The sequence below is a fragment of the Alexandromys fortis genome, unplaced genomic scaffold (genome assembly GCF_014885135.2).
Source record: "Alexandromys fortis isolate MF-2015 unplaced genomic scaffold, M_Fortis_MF-2015_v1.1 scaffold_29, whole genome shotgun sequence".
Taxonomy (NCBI): domain Eukaryota; kingdom Metazoa; phylum Chordata; class Mammalia; order Rodentia; family Cricetidae; genus Alexandromys; species Alexandromys fortis.
Genome location: NW_026067891.1, coordinates 7,954,405 through 7,976,257, shown reverse-complemented (window position 1 = coordinate 7,976,257; position 21,853 = coordinate 7,954,405).

Here is a 21,853-nt window from a genome sequence, read left to right as displayed (position 1 = left end):
TCTTTGAGGCACCTCTCCAGCTCCAAATTCCTTCCCTATATTCTTCCTTATAGTTAGTCCAGCTTCTGTTTCTGTTACTTCAATTGCTTAGAATCGCAAGGGATGTTTGGAGTCTTGGAATATATGCTTTTATAATATTGCCTTTAGGTAATATCCAGAATATGCCTTTTATAATATTTCCTGTTCTATAATATATACCTTCATATGAGGATGTATCTTGGATAGATGCTCTGTCTAGACATAGCATTCATTCTGGTTTCCACACATTTCCACATCCAACCTGCAGTTAATGGCACCCATATTTTCAGTGCACCTGCGTCTTGACTGGAGCCCATTGTTGAAAGAATATCCACCTGTATATCATGTCAGTGCTCAAAACAGTTACGCTCTGGCTGAGCTTCAAATTTTGTATTTGGGGATTGGAGATGTTCGAGCAATATCTGGCTTTCCAAACTTGCAACCTCAAGATTCACCCTCCCCCACCGCCTTACTTCAATTTCCCCTTTCATCAGCTCCCCGCTCCAAGAACCTAGGGAGAAGCACCATGGAAATTAGAAGCTTCTGAGGTTCCCTCACCTCTCTCGGGCACAGGCTACATGACCGCATATTTCTTTTAAAGTCCTTGATTCCGCAACATCCCCCAGGCCCCGCGGTTATGTATCAGGCAGGAGGGTAATAAACACACAAGGCATTCGGGAGCATATTTGCTTTCACCCCGTTTCACAAAGTGCAGTTAATAGGCCTCTAATAAAGGAACGGAATGTTCTCCGTGCCTCTGTAGAAAATTCAAACAGAAGCACAACACCTCCATAATGACCCGGCACGAGCACCACACAACTGAATACTGATGACTGAGCCACACAAGCATCTCCATTTGCAGCAGAGCCTCCAAGGTCAGGACCATGGCGCATCCTGACTAAAGAGCTACTCTGATTCCTGGGGTGGTGGGAAAGAATGCAGGGCAGCATCAACTTGTAGGATTAAAGTTCACTTGTTTCAACTCCAGCAAATCCTTGGGCTGGGAATAGTGTGGCCACACGAGCATGAGGAATTGAGATCGGTCCCTAAAACTGGTAAAAAGTCAGGCAGGTGGTACCTGCAGGGGAGCAGGGACAAGAAGACCCCTAGGGCTTGCTGGCTTGCCAGTCTAGCCAAATCAGAGAGTCTTAGGTGCTAGTGGGAGACTCTTGTCATAAAAACTAGCTAACAAAGACAAATATGGATGACTTCCAAAGAGACACATCTGAGCTGGACCTCTGGCCCCTCCATGCATAAATACACATCCACATATAGACCTGTACAGGCATCAACAACCACCCACGTACATGCATGACACAACCCCCCCCTCCACTGCCACCATATGAGAAGATTTGAAGCATCACCGCCTTGGTTTCTTGTCACATAGGTGGAAGAGTGTCATTCAGTAATTGGAACCATGTCCCCAACTCTGCCACATGCCCACCTGTTGGTGTGTGAGCCAAGGATCAGCACCGGATGGCATGTTTCATTGAGACAGATAATGTATGTTAGGGTCTCATTACCACGGTGACTCTTACAAATATTGGCAGTGTACCAGCAAGCATATCTGGTATTTGTTTTAGGTACAGGTGTGAACTGATGGAAAATTGATTTCTGAACAAGGCCCTGGGCTGTCCCAAAGGCATAGGCAGAGAGAGCTAGCAAACTGATTAATGTCAGTGCCATTAGCCGAGCGAAAGAATGAAAAGAGATGAAATTCGCAAGAGGAATTACGTTTTCTAGTCGCTAAGTAGGTAAAGTAAATAATGAGGCCAAGTGATTACCCGCCAACCATTTGCACACTAGCAGCCTCAATGGTGTGCAAGTCTAATTTGAAGCCAATGCTCTTTACAGAATGACAGGGAAAGCCAGGCAGCCAGGAGGAGCTCGCTCCCTTGCTCAGGCACTGTGCACTCAAACCCCATCTTGATCACAAAGATTAGCTTTCCGCCTGGTAGCCATGGGTTTAGAAAGCCTTGTCTTTCTCTTTCCCTCCAAGTAAGGACTCCAGGAACAGAGCTAGATCTGCCCTAGACGGTGAATTTTGACAATAGATGAAAAACACCATTCCAGGTAATTTGGCCATACCTCTGCTACTCACTGTCAATCTATGGGGTCCATCAGGCATTTGCGAGTTCTAGTTGGATGGTTTGGAGAAAAGAAAGGAAGATAGAGAAGGAAGAAAGGAGGGTGGAGAGTGGAGGTGCACGCAGGGTCTAAGCACTCCACAAGACTCTCTGTCACTGCCTCTGAGTGAAGCAAGGAAGACAATGATTTTCGCATCCTTTGTTTGATCCATCCAGCTTTTAGAAGGGATCCTCACTGTTCGGCAGCATACCTGACACTCAGTAATGTACGTGCTATATAGGCTCAGTTAGTGCAACCGAACAAGAAGACAGACTTCATTACGTCTCCATCCATGGTAGACCTCTCTGAGGAACTGAAGAACAAGAAGACAGACTTCATTACGTCTTCACCCACGGTAGACCTCTCTGAGGAACTGAAGAAGAAGACAGACTTCTGATCATTACGTCTCCATCCACAGTAGACCTCACTGTGGAACTGAGCTGATACAGAAAACAAAACATTTAACCTATCAACTCGATAGAACGCAACACTTCACAGTTTGTATTTTAGCGTAGGTCAGAAATCCTTGCTCTGTGTGTGTCTGCAGGGGCACGTGTGTGCACATTCACATGGAGGGCAGAAGCCAACCTCGGGTGTCTACTCAAGAGTCATTCACCTTATTTTCTGGGACAGTATCTCCTACTGGCCTAGAAGGAGCCAGAATGGTGAGTTCCAGGGATCCACCTGTCTTTCCTCCCCAGTGTTGAGATTATAAATCCACTATAAGATTTGGGAGCCAACATCAGGTCTTCATGTTCGCACGACAGATACTTCCCAATTAAGCCATTCTTCCCTTTCTCGAGTGGTGCATGTATGGATATGTGCAAAGGTGCACAGGAGTGTACGCATGTGTGCAAAATTCAAAAGTCAGTCGTGGGATTCCTTGGATGTTATCCACGCTATTTTTGAGAGATGGTCTCTCGGTGGCCTAGAACTCACGGAGTCAGCTCAGTAGACTGAGCCTGTCTCTGCCTCTCCAGCTGTGAGATTACAATACATACCCAAGTGAGGCCCAAAGATGGGTGAGCACCCTGAAACCACAGCCCGGTGTCACATCGCTGACAAGAAAAGGAGCTAGCAATTGCCTTGATAAATGTCCTTCTAACTCCTGTACTTTTTGATTACCACAGGTCCATCTGTCTCAGACATCAGCGGGCTCGTTTCCACACAAACTGGGCTTCCTCCCAAGAACTAGTCAATACTTGTGAATTCAGATGAAGATGCTCCTCCAGAAGTTAAAACTCAAGGGTGACACCTCAAATTTCGAACTTTACCTTCACAGCTAATGTCATTCTCCAACTGAGAAGCAGTTAATAGCTTACTCTGGCTCCACAGTCTGCCCATCCCTGGGCAGGACCATGAACGCCTGCCCCCTCCTGACCCTAACCCCGCAGGGCCCAATGTCTTCACACTTGCTTTCCATGTGAAGGCGGAGTGGCTTCATCAAATGGAGCAGATTCAGATCTAAGCCAGCTCCCAGGGAAGCCTTAAAATCAGGGACAGGTTATCTACCTAACCACCTTCGTTTTTGCACAGAGGGCATTGCTTAGTGGTGGTGTGCTTACTCGGCAAGTGTAAGTCCCTGAGTTCAATCCTCAGCATGACCCCAAAAGAAAGTAATCTTCTCTTTCCTTAAAGGTTTGCTGTGGGGAACCAGTAAGAAAGGCATGAAAAGTATGCATGTTCTCCTAGGAACTGTCTCTGAGAACATTCATTTGCAGCCGCTGCCATTATGGAAACCTTAGTGCCGGCACTTCCCCCACCCCACCCCCCAACCACAGAGTAAGGCTGAAGGCCCACACTCAACCCACTTCCTTCACTCAGCTGCGAACTTGAGAACAAACTACTTAAGACCCAGCCCCTTTGAGGGCATGTTCCTTGTCTGTAAAATGGGTCTTATATCCAGCTGGATGGCAGATGTTTTTATCACAGCATTTGACACAGAGAGAGCATCTTTGAGATGCAGCATCTCTGTATTAATGTAATCTATACCTCCCCACAGACATCTTCCACATGGGTTACACAAATATTAGCCTGCCGCTCTCCCGTTTTGTGTCCAGGAGCAATGTATGGATCTGTCTGAGCGTGGTAGTGAGAGCAAGGTCCTCATACACATGTCAAAAACACAGTAAGACTCAAAAGAAAGAGGGATAGCCATAGCTTTACCCTGTTCTGAGTTTTTCCTACTCAAATGTGGGTATTTGGTCAATTCAGCCAGAGCCTTTCAGATGGATCTGGTTTGGTGTCAACCAGCAAAGAAGCATTGGCCAGGATGTTTCCAAGCCTTCGTAAGTCCCAGAAGTGAATCATAATAATAGCATTTCCCTATCAGACTTACCACTGACTACTTCACTGTTCTGGGGTCTAAATAATATCACTGCCCTTTCCCACGTAGGTCACTTAAGTGCGTGTGCACTGCTACCCACTTTTGGATGTCACTAGGAGACAAGCCATGAAACTCAACACCTTTAATCTCTGCTCATAAATCAAACCTTCCCATTCCTTAATCTGTTCCCACTCCACTGCCAACTCTTCTCCAATCTGTCTCCATCTTTGTCCTACCAACGCTACCAGAAATAAATGTTACAGACGAGGGGTGGGTGAACTGAAAGATAGGAAAGAACAGAAACAAGAAGAGAGACCGAGGCCAGAGAGGCAGCCCTAGAGCCGAGGAGAGCAGGGGCAGAGGTAAGGTGCTATGCCAATATTCTGGTAGGCCTTGGCCTATCTGGATCAGGCTGTGGAATAAGAGGATGGCTTTGGCACAGTGCCAGGTTGGAAGCTGCACCCAATGCTATGGTATCGTTCCCACCCCTGATCCAAACTTCCCTTCTTTTGTTTCTTATCAAATCATTTCAAGGTTCACTTTATTCTTCCCCATCTCCCCAGAATGTAACCCCATGTTAGTTTTTAAGCATTTTCACATTTGTATCCTTTTCTGTCCATATTTCTAACCTATATAGGGTACATTTATATAATACCTTCCATCCCCGCTCCTGTTTCTAGCACCTTCCAATTTAATATCTTCTGCAAATTTCATTAGCATGCAATTTACTTTCCCTTCCAGATCATTAAAACAATCAACATGAACAAGCTCACCTAGACTGAGCTATTATGAATCTCTCTCGCACTCTCCCCAGACGGCGGCAGAGTGGGAACATCACCATTTATCATTATCTTTTGTTTATAATCTCGCAGCCAGGTTTCACCTAAGCCGATTAGAACTAATCTCAATGGCAAAAGAAAACTCAGATAAGTAAAACCAAACTCTAGCATCTCCAGCCTCATTGAAGACTAAATTGAGAGCATGAGTAGTGTTTACTTATCTACCTTTGTTTTGACTACCCTTCCATGTGCCCACACTTGGGGTTCCTTCTACAAGGCTCATAGAGAATCAAATTGTCCTTCGGTGGATATTTGGACAACACACCCAAGGCACGAAATCCCTTATTCTTAACTGGTAAGAATTTCCATAGAGTTTATGTCTCCTGTGGGGTATATGTGCATGTGTGTGTGGTATATGAATGTGTGCACATATGCATGCAAGGGCTTGCATGCATGCATGTGGAGGGAGGCTGAGGCTGACCTTGATCCTCTTCCTTAACCACTTGCTACCTTATTGTTTGACATAGGGTGTCTCACTGAAGGTAGAGCTCATTGTTTAGGCTACACAAGCTGGCCAGTGAGCCCCAGGGACTCTCCTGTCTCCTCTTTCCCATGGGCTGGGAAAACAGATGTTTTTCACTGTACCTGGCTTTTTGCATGGGTTCTAGGGGATCCAACACAGACCCTTAGGCTCCTGTGGTAAGTGCTTTTCAAACAAGACAATCCCCCCAATCTCTCCTACAGTTCTCTGAAGCTTTAAGGTGGGAGGACACGTTACAGAGGGAGGGCTTTACAAATTGTCAAAGTGTTGCTTGTTCCATTTCTGATGTGTAAGAATCCAGGCTCCCCCAAGGCAGAGGGTTTCACACCAGCCTTGGCACTTGGCGAGCATGTGCTGCTAATGATCTTCTATTTACGGCTTTAATGAGGATAAAGCAGTGATTTCCTTCGCTAGGTGCCAGATCTGGAGATTGATAACCGGCCTAATCCTAATATAATTCCCTTAATAATGGCTAAAAACCACTGAAGTACCTGAATACATCAAGATGTAAATGTCTTATAGTGCCCATAAACACTTCCAGAAGCATAATAGAGTAATTCTACTAAGATGGAAGCAAGCAAGAGGTGGTATAAAAATCAATCTGACTTCCCCTTCAGTGATCGATCACCTTTCCCAGGATCAATTAATTTTGCACTAAGGCAACACCTAATGAAGTTTCAGACCAAAAGAACAGAACACAGAACACCAGCCCTGCTTCAGACTCTCTCAAAGACTGCATTCATTTCTGCCCACATGGTGGGAAATGAAAATTAAATGTGTACCACCCATTATTTAAGAGTTTGCATCAATAATAGTTTGCTGGGCTTTTATGAATTCTCCAGGATGTCTCACCAGAAAATGCCTGGGTTCCATCTTGTTTCTGTTCTTTCTGGTGTGAACTCAGTAGCACCTACCTGTCCTACGTGACACACAATCTCTATTCTTTATCCATAGTCCACATTACAAGAAAACGATTACAAGGGATGGTTATGTAGTGATAATAGAAAATTAAGTAAGTCCAGAGAGAAAAAGATGTGAGTCACGTGGGGATCTAAGCATGATCAATGTAGGGTGTTGAGATGAATCAGCGGATTAACATGCTTGTTGCCAAACTTGATGACCGAGTTCAGTCCCCACATGGAGGAGGGAGAGAATTGACTCTCGCAGGCTGTCCTCTGACCTCCACGTGAGTACCATGGAAACTGTACGTGTGCGCACACACACCATTAAAAAAACAGTGGAAGTTGAGAACAGAATGATAATTATCAGGAAGTGGGAGCAGGAAGGAGGAGAAGGTGGGAAAAGTTTGATTGATGGGCACTAAGTTATAGTTACAAGGGAATAAAGGGCTCTTGTGGGTTACTGCTGACACAACTGGAGAAGACAATGTGTACATCCAACAAAGTCGGAGGGCTTTAAACATTTTCACCATGAAGACATGATATTGGTCAGAAGGCATGTGTGTGCATGCTGTGACATGTTATAGAGACTCAAGGTGTTTAACAAGCTAGGGTTTTGATTCAGTGGTGGAGCAGTTCACTGGCACTCATGAGGTCTTAATTTCCATTCCCAGAATTACACGAAAATGTGGGGGAAGATTTAATAAATAAGAACAGGCTCCAAAGAGAACTCACGGGTTAGGGCGATATTTCCACCAATTCTGAAACTCCAGAGCAACTGTCGAGATGGGAAGTGGTGTGCAGACTTCCTCTGGATATGAGTCAGTGGAAATCTGCTCAAGCTGAAGCGACCCTGTGACAAGCTCTGCACAAAAGGGAGGCAAGAAGAACCTCACAGACCAAGACGACATCCTTACAGAAAAAGACTGAAGGGACACACTCACTTCCTGCAAGGAACCATTCTTCAAGGAGGGATGGTGTTCCGGGGGTGACATGTTAACAGAGCACATGCCTGCAATTTACTGTCCCTCTTTATGGCTTTCTATAAAGTCCCTTTGCACAAAATGGCAAAGCAATGCCCCATTTACGCGGCATAAAAATTAAGCAGCTAATGGGGTGTGTCCAATGGACTCCTACCCACTTACAGACGAAGGAAACCTCCGATTTTAATTCGTTCAGCTCAAAGAGGCAGAGAACATCATCACTTCACCATCCATAGCTTGAAATGACAATTCTGACTGTGTCAAAGTGAACCGTGAAAGGCAGATGACGTGAGGCTACCCCATAGTCCTTCCAGGGCTTTGTAGCCCATGGCTGCTCTAAGCCCAGAAAATCAGAAGTTTTGGGAGTCATCCCAGCCAGGATTTGTTGGCCTCTGTACTGATCTCACATCATTATCCTCCACGTGAAATGGCAGAGGGAAGAAACCAGCATATATAACCCTCCAAACCAAGGAAATAAACCAGCATGGGCACTTAAAATGTCCTCAGTGATAAAATCAATACATGACTGCCAAATCTGAATTATTTTTAAAATTATGGATGGACAATACATTTAATATCATTCTACTGAGATGATATTATTCTGTTTTGTGAAGTGATAATCCAGGCTCAGTTCAGAGTAAAATGCTCATGATGCCTGGGAAGAAGGCTCAGCAGATGGAGCACTTGCTATGCAACCATTAAGACCTGTATTCAAATTCGCAGCATCACACAAAGCTGGACAGAGTAGCTTATGCCTGTAATCCCAGCAGTTCCAGAGTGAGCTGGCAGGTAAAGACAGGAGAACACTTGAGAGCTGGCAGGTCAGACAGCCTGACTTACACGGCAGACAGCAACAAAGGGAGCCCACCTGAGACAAAGGGGAAGGTGGGGAATGACATCCGGGGTTGTCCTCTGATCGCCTCACACATGCAGTGATATGTGTCTGCATGCACTCATATACAAACATACACATATACACACCACATGCACACATCATACATACATGCACACAAAATTACATATAAAAGACAAAGAAAAGAGTCTGTGTTTTTGGTTCTAAGTTTCCTTTCTGTTTCTACAACAAAACACTTGGGTAAAAAGAAACTTAGAGAAAGCACTGGTTCATTTCAGCTTACAGGTTACAGTTTATCATTTAAGGGGAGTCAAGGCAAGAACTCAAGCAAGAACTTAAAGCAGAAACCATAAAGAAACATCACTTGCTATTTCTCAAAAAGGCAGGTGCTTAACCAGCTTTCTTATACAGACTAGGACCACTTGAGCAGGGAATGGTGCTGCCCAAAGAATATCAACAAACAATCAAGGTGGTTCTTTACAGACATGCCCACAGCCCAATCTGATGTAAACAATCCATCACTTGAGATCTTCTTCATAGATCATGCTAAACTTTGTCAAGTTGACAGCTAAAGCCAACCAGGACATTTCAACTGAAGAAGCCTGTTCCTGAGTTCTTCTAAAAAGACATGACCACTTAAATAAGTGTTTGGAAGACCTGTCACATGGGTATATGAACACCAATCAGAAATGTGATGCACATGATGCTTGCCTGAATGAAGTTTCTATTCTTTTAACAAACAGAGATGACAAGTGAAGAGAATGAATCAAAGCAAAGCAATTAGCACAGGCCTTAGCACCGGCAGCCGAAAGACAGGCTGGACTCAGCCAGAGAAAAGGAAAGGAGTGACAGGACTTTCTAGAGAATCTGCTGTGAAGGACTCCCAGCCTGTGCAAGGATGAATGTGAACCCAACATTTAAATCTCATTACATTCATTTATTAACAATATTTATTATTATTAAGTGTGTGCAGAGGGGGCAGAAGGTGCAGGTATGTGCATGGGAGTGTAATACCTGTAGAGGTCAGAAGGTGCATCAGTCGTTCTGGAGCTAGAGTTCCAGGTGGTTTTCAGCTGCCCAACACTAGTCCTAGAAACTGCTCTGATACTCTGCAAGAGCAGTAAATATTCTTAACCCTGAGACATCAGTCCAGACCAGCCATTGCTTTTTCTTGTTCCCCACTTTTCTTCCATTAGACGTCTTTCTCTCCTTTCCAGTTCCTTTTCTACTCCGAATTCTACACACACACACACACACACAAAACACACAACACACACACTAATGGACCCCTTCAAACTGTGTTTTGGTATCTCTGTAAAAAGTCTTTTTGTTCCCTCTTCCTTCTCTACCCAGTTCCCAGTGACCCCCTAGTCCCTTCTCTTTCCATGAGATGGTCATCAATTTCTGCACGTTAGTGAGGGCAGGAAGTGTTTGTACTTCTCTATGTGGCTTCTTTCACTTTGCATAACGACCTCCACACAATTTCATGCTGCCAACATCCTAGAACTTCCTTTTGGGGGAGCTGAGGGATTATTCACTCATATATCACCATATGTCGTTATTCAATCATCCAGTGATGGATATCTAGGTTGATCCTGCACCTTAGCTACTGCCAATGATGCTGTAATAGACAGAGTGAGAGCATGGGAAAGGTGCCTATTATAATTGCATTACAGCACAACACCTTGAAAAATCAATGGAAAACACGCTGTATATAGCTAACGTATACTATCAATCTATAAGAATCAAAAGGCTGGGGTAGTAGGTCTGACATGAATGACATCTGTCAATCACACATGTGGAAATACACTCTTACTGGATATCAAAAACAAGCAGTGGGAGGAGGATAGAGAGAAAATGGTCTTGGAAAAATAAGTTTAAATACTTGGTGGAAAAATATTGCATTTTTCCTTCAATATTTATTGTTTTATAATAATCATTTACAGCAAAATATTCTAATTCCTTCCACATCTAACTACTGTCTTCTCTGTCAATTTTATCTCCTCAACAAACTATTCACTCCTACAAAAGCATCACTTTTTCATTTTGTTTCTTGGTTAGAGTCCTAACTCTGGGGAAACGGAAACAAGAGGCTCTTGAGTTCAAAACCTTGCTTCCCCTACATCTGCCCATTACTGCAGTAGGAAACCATGAACTGACACTGTAAGTCATCCATAAATACACACTTTGGAACCAGATAGGCCAGATTTTAGCCTCAAGTTTGCTGTATGAAGCACAGCGGGACACATCACACAACACTCTCAATGTCTATGTCCTTGAACACAAATGAACCCAAAGCTATTAGCCAGTCCTATACCACAGGGTGGCTGTGAGATTCTAAGGCTATGACATGTGTGGAAATATCCGCTATCTCTCAGTACTCCTGTGCTGGGTGAAAGACACTAACTTCACAACCCTTGGAGTTTGTGTGCAAGAAGAGTGGATTTTTGCATCCACCAAGTTTCCTTCACACTGGGCTGACAGTACCCATGAGGTGAGCCTCCAGTGGGCAAGACATACATGGAAACAAGTTGGGTACTTACTTTGGTATCCAGAACCAGAGGGATAAGATCTTCCAGTGCACAGAGTCTCTGCGTGTTTCAGAATATGCATGTGAATACTTTGCTCTCCTACATTGTTGGTTCCATCCCGTCTCTCATGAACTCATATGTCAGTTCCATAAAAAGACCTTTTCTGAACATCTGAGTCCTGTGGTTTTTCAGATACCTTCTCCTCATAGTATTTCTTTATTGACAAATGCCTTTTAATCAGTTTTTACAATATTGTTATTATTGTATGTATTGGGGAGATGCGAGTGTGCATAAACATACATGCCATGGATTACATGTGGAGGTCAGAGGCTAAATCTGTGGAGTCATTTCTCTCTTTTCACCTTTACATGGGTTCTGGGGACCAAACTGGGGTCATCAAACTCACAAGAAAACACCTTTGCCTTCTGCCGTCTCTCCAGCCTTATAAACGTCCTTTTTAGTGAAGCCCTTTGAGATAAGCCTTGTGAACTTAGAAGAAATAATCCAAGGGGATTCTGGGTCATCGTTATCTAGTTTCCAAGTCACAGCACAATGTCAAGGCATTGCACCAGAGTGACAGCACAGGGGGAGGGACACTTCTATCAGCGTGAGGATTTTCATTCTACCCTTCCATAAGCGCTTGCTCCCTGCCTGATCCCAGCCCTCCTTAATCCCTGATGGTGAGCTCCGTGTTAATGTCTTTTCTGTGATCTCAGGAATTCTACAGAAGCATAATCATAGTGCATGTGATTACAGAGGACTAACTTTTGCTAGGAACAATCCAGGAAGACTCATGGATCAACCGTTCACTCTTTTACCTCAGATTCCATGGTTTCTAGAACTATTTGCCTTCATAAGCACATCTGTTCTGTTACTAATTTCTGGATAATGTGCATAAAGCATCTATCCACATTAGCAAACAGGTTTTGATGTGAACACAAATTTCCAAAGTTCAGGAATTAACGCTGAGGAAGCCATATGGCAGGTTCTGTGACACTTGGATGTTTTGTTTTGATTGAAATTGCCAAACTTTTCCAAAAGCAGTTGTCGAGGGGACCATTCCCTCCAGCAGGGCTTAAGAAATCTAAACTCCCCACATCCTTCACATCCTTACCAGTTTACAGTGTGTGTGTGTGTGTGTGTGTGTGTGTGTGTGTGTGTGTGTAGGTATGTGAGTGCAGGTGTTCATGGAGGTTAGCAGAGGGTGACATCTCCTAGAGTTATAGTTACAGATGGCTGTAAGCTACACCGGGTGGGTGCTGAGAACCCAACTGAGGTCTCCTGCATGAGCTGAATGTGCTCCTAACCACTCAGCCATCTCTCCAGTCTCCTGTCACTAATTTTTAGTTGCAGTCGTCCTGGAATGTGTGTCCAGATACGGAACTGGATTCTGCTTCTCTCAGTATCTAGAGATACTGACCACCTTCCCACACACTCATTTGCGTCTGTATATCTTCAGTGAAATATGGCCTCCTGCATTTGGACCCTTTGCTTACTAGTTTTTTGTTGCTGTGTTTACAGCATTATTGATTACAGAAATCAGTATTTTCTTAGACAAATGACATTAAAGAGTTTACCTCCAACCTGTAGCTGTCTTTTCATCCTTTGACATAGTAGGTTTGTAGAGCAAATTGTATGTCTGTCTGTCTGTCTGTCTATCTGTCTGTCTCTCTCCCTCTCTCTGTGTGTGTGTGTGTGTGTGTGTGTGTGTGTGTGTGTGTGTGTGTATGAGATAAGATTCAAGCTAGGGTTTTGTTTCTTTGTGTTGTCTATTTGGTCAATCCTACATTGAGAACTCTATGTTTTCCTCCTATTGGAATACTTTGTCTAGACTCAATATGAGGGTTTTGCCTTGTATTACTGTATTTTATTTTGTCATTTTGGGTTGTACTCATTTTAAAAGGGAAATGGAAGGGGGTGGGTTTGAGAGGGGGGGTGGAGAAAGCAGCAGGGAAAAGTGGAAGGAGGGGAAACTGTCTTCAGGTTGTATTTATGAGAGAAGAATCTATCTTCAAAACAACCTCAAGACATTATTTTTATTCCTCCAAAATTTCAAAGTTTTATGTTTTACACTTAAATTGGTGCTCTGCTTTGAGTCAATCTACTTTTGTGTAGATACAAGAGCTGTAGGTCCAGGCCATATAGTGCTTCCCAGCTGCCCACTGACCATATAGTGAAGGAAAAAAATGACATTTCCTCTCATTAATTTCTTTTTTACCTTCATCAAAAAATCAAATGGCCCATTCATGCACTTCTATTTTGAGTTTCTGCATTCTTTTTTATTAGCCTAAATTCGGTCCTCCTGCCAGAGCCACACAGGTGTGGTTGCCAGAACTATACAAACTCTATGCATGTAAACTCATCCCCCCTGTCTGAGCTGCATAGTCAAATCCCTTAGCCCATTTAACCCAATTGCTTAGCTATTTACTCAGTAGAATAACTGTCTTAAGCTACTAAACAATCATCGTGCTAGGACTGAGACAGACTGTACTAAACATTTTTTGTCAGACTGGGGTAACAGCCACCTTGGCTGACAGTTCTCATCCATGAACATTGGAAATTCCAGAACCACAAACATTAACACAGCCCTATAGCTTATAGGCTGTATGTTTTGTTCAACATTTTTCCTATCTTATCTAAATTCTTCATTCCAACTTGATCTTTAGATGATAAGACAATGCTATTAGGAAGGGCCCTTCTTATTTCAGACTTGCAAGGGAACCTGCCAGAATTATTCAAAAGCTAAGGTGTTTTTTTTTCAAACTCTGGGAAGACTTCTCCTCCCTTGTTATTCATAGAAAATAGTTGATGGGATTTTGCTTAACTCCAAAATCTTCCCTGATATTTTCTTTTCTAGCTTTTATGGGGCATATTCATTGTACACAGTGATGGATTTCATAGGGATGTTTTCAAACCATGTACATTGAGCATATCTGCCCCTCAACTCATTGCTTTTCTTTTCTTCCCCTGGGTCTTTCCTTCCCCTAATAGTCTCACTTCTGTTTTCTTTTTGAAATATTCTCTCCCTTCCTTTCCCATATCTGTGTGTACATATGTGTATGAGCATGTTCATGGGGCTTTCAGAGTCCAGAAGAGGGTGGTAAATTCTTAGAATCTGGAAATATGGGGAGTTGTGAGCAGCCCAATGTGGGTGCTGAGAACTGAACTCTGGTCCCCTGGAAGAGCAAGTGCTTGCAACCATTGAGCAGTCTTCCAGTCCCTCATTTTTATTTTTATATTTACATGGGATTTTTGTGTCTATATAAAATCTAGGATCCACAAATGAGAGAAAATATGAGCTATGTGTCTCTGAGTATAATTTATTTTGCTTATACCGTCTCCACTTTCCTCCATTGCCCTGCAGATGACGTAACTCTCATTCTCTTCAGGCTGAAAGAAACCCCACCTCTCTGTTATTTTCATAGTCAAAGGAACTGTCAAAGAAACTGAATTTTATCTTGACTTTCCATGTGTTAGCTTTGGTATTTTCCTGGTTTTCTTTTCCATATCAAACCTCTTCTCTTCATGTTTTTAAGAAAGATTTTATAATGAAATATTTAGTTGGACCTTACCAAAAAACACGTGCACCAATAAGGCACGATGACAGATTTTTCTCTGGCCTGTTTCTATTCTGCGTCACACTGGTTGGATGCTAATGATTTTACTATGATTGAATTTCTAGGATAAGCTTCATTTGTGTCTCAAAATTCTTTCTTCTACATTTAGTTGAATTTAGGTTGCTAATATTTTGTTGCCACCAAGTACATAAAACACATCTTTCCGGTCATGAACAGCATAGGCTTGGTGTTCCTGCTCATTTTTCTCTTCTGCTCGTCTCCTTTGTATTGTCTTTGTCTGACTTTATTTTCAGAGGAATATTAGCTTCATTAATGAATCAATCACTGCTCCATTTGCTCTCAGCATTTGGAACAGTTCTTCAGTGAATCCTCCCAAGTGAAGTTTATTTAGGGGGAACTGTAGAAGGTATCAGCCCAGTGTCCTTAACAATCTGGCAGTTACTCAGATTATCCCTTACATATGGTGTGACCTCTGCCCTTCCCATTTCTTCTTGGTGACATCTGTGTCTTCCCTTTTCTCTGTTTCACTGGAGACTTGAAGGCGTTAGTCATTATTTCCCCCCCAAAGCAGGTCTTTCTGCTTATTAATTTTCTGTATTCTCGGTGTTTCTAATTGCATCAATTTCTGGTGGTTCAGTAGAACTTATTCCCTTATTTTGGAGGGAGTGCTGGTGGTCCTTTTCTCCTGATGCCCTAACATTCTTTTTATGGATTTTCTTTTTCCTTAGAAAACCTCTTCAAGCCCCTGCTTCCGGTAGATTTTCTGGTGAGTAATTATTTTGTCTTTTTTACTTTCACCTGAGAATTCCTTTATGCCTCCTTTATTTCTTGAAGGTCTTTTGTTGATGTTAGATATAAATTTGTGTCAAGCATTTTTTAATCACTTGAAAAATCCTTTATTCCTTCATGGCATCAGACACCTCCCTTGGGAAATCTGTTATGGAAACTGTTTCTTCTCTAAACTGTGATGCCCTGCTTTGTGTCTACTTATGAGATTGTTTCTATTTGTTTGTTCCTTTGTTTTTCAATATCTTCCTTTCTCAGACATTCGTCTGTCACTACCCCTCATATGCACGCTGTCAAACATTGTCTGGGGTTTATTCAGCTGCTGGAATCTGTGTAGTTGTGTTCAGGGCTTTTATTTGTACTTAGCAATAAGCCAGGGATGTCTATTTAATTTCTCCTGATATTGACTTATTATTTTATTTGTAATGATTTATCTGCATGCCTAGCCACTGGGTGTTCCTGCAGTGAAGTGTAAGATCCATGAGAAAAAACCACCTGCCTCATTCATTTTCAACTGCTTCCCTAAGCCCGGCAGAAATCATGATAGATGATCGCTCTCTGATGCACACTGTGAAAGTCTGAGTTCACAAACTGGAGCTGTGGAGTTCACAGTGGAGCACCCCACAGTCAGGCCTGGAGAATCAGGTGCATACTTCAAATAAGGAGCACCTTGTCTCTTGACAGCTCTGACTTGGGTCTTGGGGGGGTTTGCATAGCCTCCTCAGGGAACCACAGCCTAATGTGCAAGGGCAAGCTGAGCTCTCCCTGAGATCCAGGTATGCAGAGGGATCCTGGAGTGTCTAGGGAGTGAGCATAGGGACCATTGTAGGTGGTCTGCTTCATCTAACCTGCTCTGTAGCCAATGGAATCAAGGGGAGTTTCCTGGCAAACAGATGGAGATCTGCAGATGCACTTGCAACACAGAAACTTGAGGCAGCGAGAGAAGAAACTGTCACAAAGGGTGCTGTGATGGAGTGGGTAGCTGCTGAAACAGCTCTGCCCTCGACTCATGCATTTTAAAACCCTGCATCAGGGCTCCTGTTTACCCAGTGCCGGGCCATTAATACAGTCAGCCCAAGAGGGAAGCAATTTTAATATTAATAGGCTCTTTATGAGAATCTAATAACAAAGTCCTAGCTTCCTTGTGTTTCCAGACACGGGGGGTTAATTACTTCAAACGGGTTGGCAGGGAAAAGGTCAAATTTTAATGCTGACCTTAATAGTTTGGGATAACTATGAAAAGGTAATAGCCCATTTTATGTCATGGTGCTCACTGTTCCTCATAGGTTGAAAAGCTGTCACATGATGTCCAACCTGTGGATGACATCCATGGATGTTCAGAGTAGCCACACTCACAGTAATCAGACAGTGTTAGTCTCCGACACTTTCAACTAGATTTGTGTACTCTGAGAGAAGAACAAGCTAGCTGGCTGCTTTTTAAAAAAGTTTTTATCTCCCCCACCTCGTGTATGTGTGTGTGTGTGTGTGTGTGTGTGTGTGTGTGAGAGAGAGAGAGAGAGAGAGAGAGAGAGAGAGAGAGAGAGAGAGAGAAAGCTGATATGTGTGCTGAATCCCATAGAGTCTAGAAGGCTCTATGATGTGTGAGATTCCTAGAGCTAAAGTTACAGGTGGTTGTGAGCCAGCATGTGGGTCCTGGGAACAAAATTTAAGTCTTCTGGAAAAGCAGCCAGTGCTATCAAACACTGAACCAGCTCTCCAGGCCCCAGTTGCTTTGCTCTAATCATGGATCTATCCTCTCTGATGACAAGGCACCATGGCGTTTCAAGTTTTCCAATCTTCCATTGGGAGCTTCCCAAAACTTTATCGTGAAAAATAGTGCCTATCATTTGAGACCCTGGCTTCTGTGCTACATTTAAAACTACCCGTGCTCCTAACAAAAATCTCATCCAGGCCACTGAGGTGTCTGAGACAGTGGGATCACAAGTTCAAGGCCTGCCTGGACTACTGGATGAGTTGAAGGCCAGCAGAGGAAGATCCAGTGAAAACCTTAATTACAAAGTTGACTAAAAGCTGTGGCTTTAGGCCAGTAGTGGAACACGTGCCTAGCACCTGTGTGGCCTTGAGTTCAATAGGTACTACTAGAGAGAGGGAAGGGGAGGAAGAAGGAAGGAAAGAGGGGGAGAGGGAGGGAGGGAGAACAATTGGAAATTTCAGTGGACAGAGTCCCTTGACATACAAAGGAGATGGAAAGCCCAGGGGTCTACCTGGCTTTGAGAAGTAGCATTAGGAGCTCCAGACCAGAACTGGGACTGGAGTCTGTCAGGAGACAAATCACCAAGAAAGATGGATTTGAGATGTCTGCTGGGAAGCTTGGCCCTGCCTGGTCAGAGTAAGCCCTGTGGGGTTCGGGGGAAGTGCTGAGACGCTTACACTTTGGCACCAAGGCTCCGGATCTCTTCTTTCGGCACCGCCCTGCATTTCTTTTCTCCTTTGGTTCCCTAGATATCAATTAGAATCCACCGTGGCTGTCACTCACTCTCATACATGCATTTTCATTCTCTGTAGCTTCAATCTCATCTTCATTCTCCATAGCATCTGGGGTTCTTATGCTATCACTGACTTAGTCTGGAAACAGCTGCCATGTGCAAGAGAACCCGTCCACCTACAGTGTTCCTGGCGGCGTGGAGATGTAGGCCTCTCAGCACTAGACAAGTCACGTTTCTTATTCTTTTGGGTATAAGGTCTTGCTGTGTACTCAGGGATGGCTTCAAACATAATCCCCATCTGTCTCGGCCTCCAGAATGTTAGGACTATAGATATATGTCATCTTTATCTTGTTGCATTTCACTTTATTTTTTGGTTGAATGAAAACCTAGCCTAGAGCAGGAATTCTGAATGTAGGAGATTCAGAAGTAATTCTGGCAAATTTCAAAATGTAAAATAACAGTAATAATAATAATATAAACTCTGGTTTTCTTTTTTTATTTCTGTTGATGTGATAAAAATAGCCTGGCTGAAACCTAGGGGAGAAAGGATTTATTCTAGCTTATAAATTCAGGTTAAGTTCTTTATTGATGGGCAGTCAAGGCAACAGGAACCTGAAGAGACAGTCACAGCCCATCCACAGTCAAGAGCACAGAGCAATGTACTACTACTTGTTTGTTCTCAGCTCGTTCTCTCCTCCTCTATAATCCAGGACACCTACCCAGACAGTGGTGCAGCCCACAGTGGGCTGCATCTTCCCACCTGAATTAATTTAATTAAGGAAATCCTCCAACTTATCCCTACAAGCCAACCAAATGTGGAAAATCCCTCACTAAGACTACCTTCCCCAAGTGACAACCAAAGCAGAGCATTGCGTATGGTATGACTCACTTTGACGGAATGCCGAGGGAACATGGGAACACATCAATATAAACAGCCCATCCAGTGATGAACAACCAAAAGGAATAGCATCTGAGTTAAAGCTCAGTTCATGCAGACATGGGCTCGGATGCTAAGTATCAAATACCCCACAACCCTGCAGCCAGGTGACAGCAAAAGCTTGTTTCTGTCTTGGGCCAGTGGCCCACTCAAGTCTTCTCTGTCATCTTTTCTACATAACACATGTTCTGTGTTCAGGATAACATTATCTGTATTCAGGATAACACAGAAGCCTAGAGTCAGAGACTAGCTCAGGAAACTGCCTCCCAGAAGGGAACTGTCTCACTTCCTCAAGTCTCACAGGCTAGAGTGAGTTGCCTGTTGACAAAGAATTCTAAAGACAAATATAGTATGTACTCACTCATAAGTGGGTGTTAGACATAAAGCAAGCCTACAGTTTGCAACCCCAGAGAACCTGGACAACAAAGAGGACCCTAAGAGAGACATACATGGATCCATTTAGGAAGGACAAAAGGACAAGATCTCCTGAGTAAATTGTGAGTGTGGGGGGTAAGGGGAGAGTAGAAGGGGAGAAAGGAAGAAAGAAGAGGAGTGGAAAAATGTATTGCTTAATAAAAACAACAAAAAAGAACACCAATAATAATGTCAAAGAAGTAAAATCAAATCTTCCCTCCATGGAAAATGGCAGAGGAGAGAATGAAATACATCCTAAGAAAGAGTAAGTCTATTGTGGAGCCACGGTTCTGTGGTGTGGGAATGAGGAAGGAGGAACAGAAGCAGGCAGAGGACGCAGGGAGAGGCAGAGAGGTGGTGGGGTCATGGAGGATTCTGAGAAGTCGGTTAACAGAACTGAAGTGAGGAGTACCAGAAAGAGAGTGGAGAAGATTCCCCTCCCAGACACCAGAGCAGAAGAGACCAAAGAGACAGACTCCCAGACACCTCACAAAGGAGAGCCTGGGGACAATATTACAGGGACATTTGAGAATTTTAAAGGGATATTTTAAATTAAAAGTTTCCCCTTTGACAGTTAGTATGGTTGTCTCTTCAAAATGAAATGGCAGGGTGGAGAGATGGCCCACATATGAGAACTGGAGTTCAGATCCCCAAAACTCACTTAAATTCTGGGTGGGCAGGGTATCTATATGTAATCCCAGCACAGAAAACAGGGAATTACCCAAACCAGGCTTGCCAGGGAGATTAGATATATTGCCCAGCTCTTGGTTTGATTAAGAGACCTTGCCTCAAGGAATAATGTGGAAGAGAGATCAGAGACTAGATGATCCTCAACATCAGCCTTGGGCCTTCACCTGCACACGTACACTCATTCACACACTTGCACGTCACATACATGTACTCACACACACAAACACACATATGCACATGCACACACATGCGCACATACCCATACATGTGCCCATACACATTCAAACAACCATTACACATGCATACCACACAAACACATGGAAATGACAAAGGAATAAGCAATAAAATGAGATGACAAATTATGATACTGAGAGGGACAAGAGGTGGCTAGAAAAATGACATGTCCATATTAGGGCCCCTGGTACGCAGCAACAACACTATGGCTCCAAGTCACTACTACACTTATGGCTACTGAAGGACTTGTAGGGAAAAATCATTTTGATCTTGAGAACATCAGTCTGTAGTTCAAGTACAACAACTGAGCAGCATGGCGTAGAATCAGAATGAGAACTAGATTAGAAGGAGGTGGATTCTTATCAGAGCTGACCTGATAAGATATATAGATTTGTATGTATGGATATAGATAAAGATGTAGGTAGCCTTGTCCGCTATGTTCAGCGAGACCAGTTTTGACCCAGGCTTTTTCAGACCCAGGCCAGCTGGCCTTGGTGAGTTCCCGATAGGACATCCCCATTGTCTCAGTGTATGAGTGCACCCCTCGTGGTCCTGAGTTCCTTGCTTGTGCTCTCTCTCCTTCTGCTCCTAATTTGGACTTTGAGATTTCAGTCCGGTGCTCCATTGTGGGTCTCTGTCTCTGTCTCCTTTCATCGCCTGATGAAGTTTAATATTCAGGAGGATGCCTATATGATTTTCTTTGGGTTCTCCTTCTTATTTAGCTTCTCTAAGAACCCAAATTATAGAACATAGCAGACAAGGAGGACTACTGAGATCTCAAGAACAATGGCAATGGGTTTTTGATCCTACTGCACCTATTGGTTTCGTGGGAGCCTAGGCAGTTTCGTGGATGCTCACCTTACTAGACCTGGATGGAGGTGGGTGGTCCTTGGACTTCCCACAGGGCAGAGAACCCTGATTGCTTTTTGGGCTGACGAGGGAGGGGGACTTCATTGGGGGAGGGGGAGGGAAAGGGGAGGCGGTGGTGGGGAAGAGACAGAAATCTTTAATAAATAAATAAATAAATTTAAAAAAAAGAAAAAAAATAGAAACAAAAAAAAGATGTAGGTAGCCGTAGACAGAGATACAGATATTGCAGACAGTAGGAAACTAGATGAAGTATATGCAGAGATAAATAGAGCCTGTTTGTGCCTCTTAGAGAAAGGGAAGACTTTTCTGAGGCACAGCTTCCCCCCACTGACTAAAATCACTGAAGAAGCAGAAAGGAGCGAGCACTCTAGAAGCCAGCCAGGCCAGCGTGTGCAAGGGTCTGGAATAGGGAAGAGTATGGAATGTCTGAAGACCTCAGAAGAGGCCTAAGTGGTCAATGGAATCAGAAATTGGAGAATTTTGGGAATTAAGGCTGAGTTGCTGTAGTTTAGCAGCATAAGGGAAGGAAAGTCACACCACACAACACAACTCATGAGGGAGTCTATTGGGGGAGGGGAGGAGCTACAGAGGCAGACTCTGGAGGCAAGAGTGGAGGGAGAGAGAGTGGGGGCTGAGAAGGGCTTGTCTTTTATGAAGGGATACAGCACATGTGCACAGGAGTGGCTATATCCTGTTGGAAGCAGGCCAGCATACATGCCTAAATACTAACATAGGTAGGTACAAATGGTATATGATTTCTGAGAGTCTGGTGAGATACACAGGAGTGTTCATGCATGCATGGGAATGTCTTTAGGTACACATGAATGCACACAGAAGCCA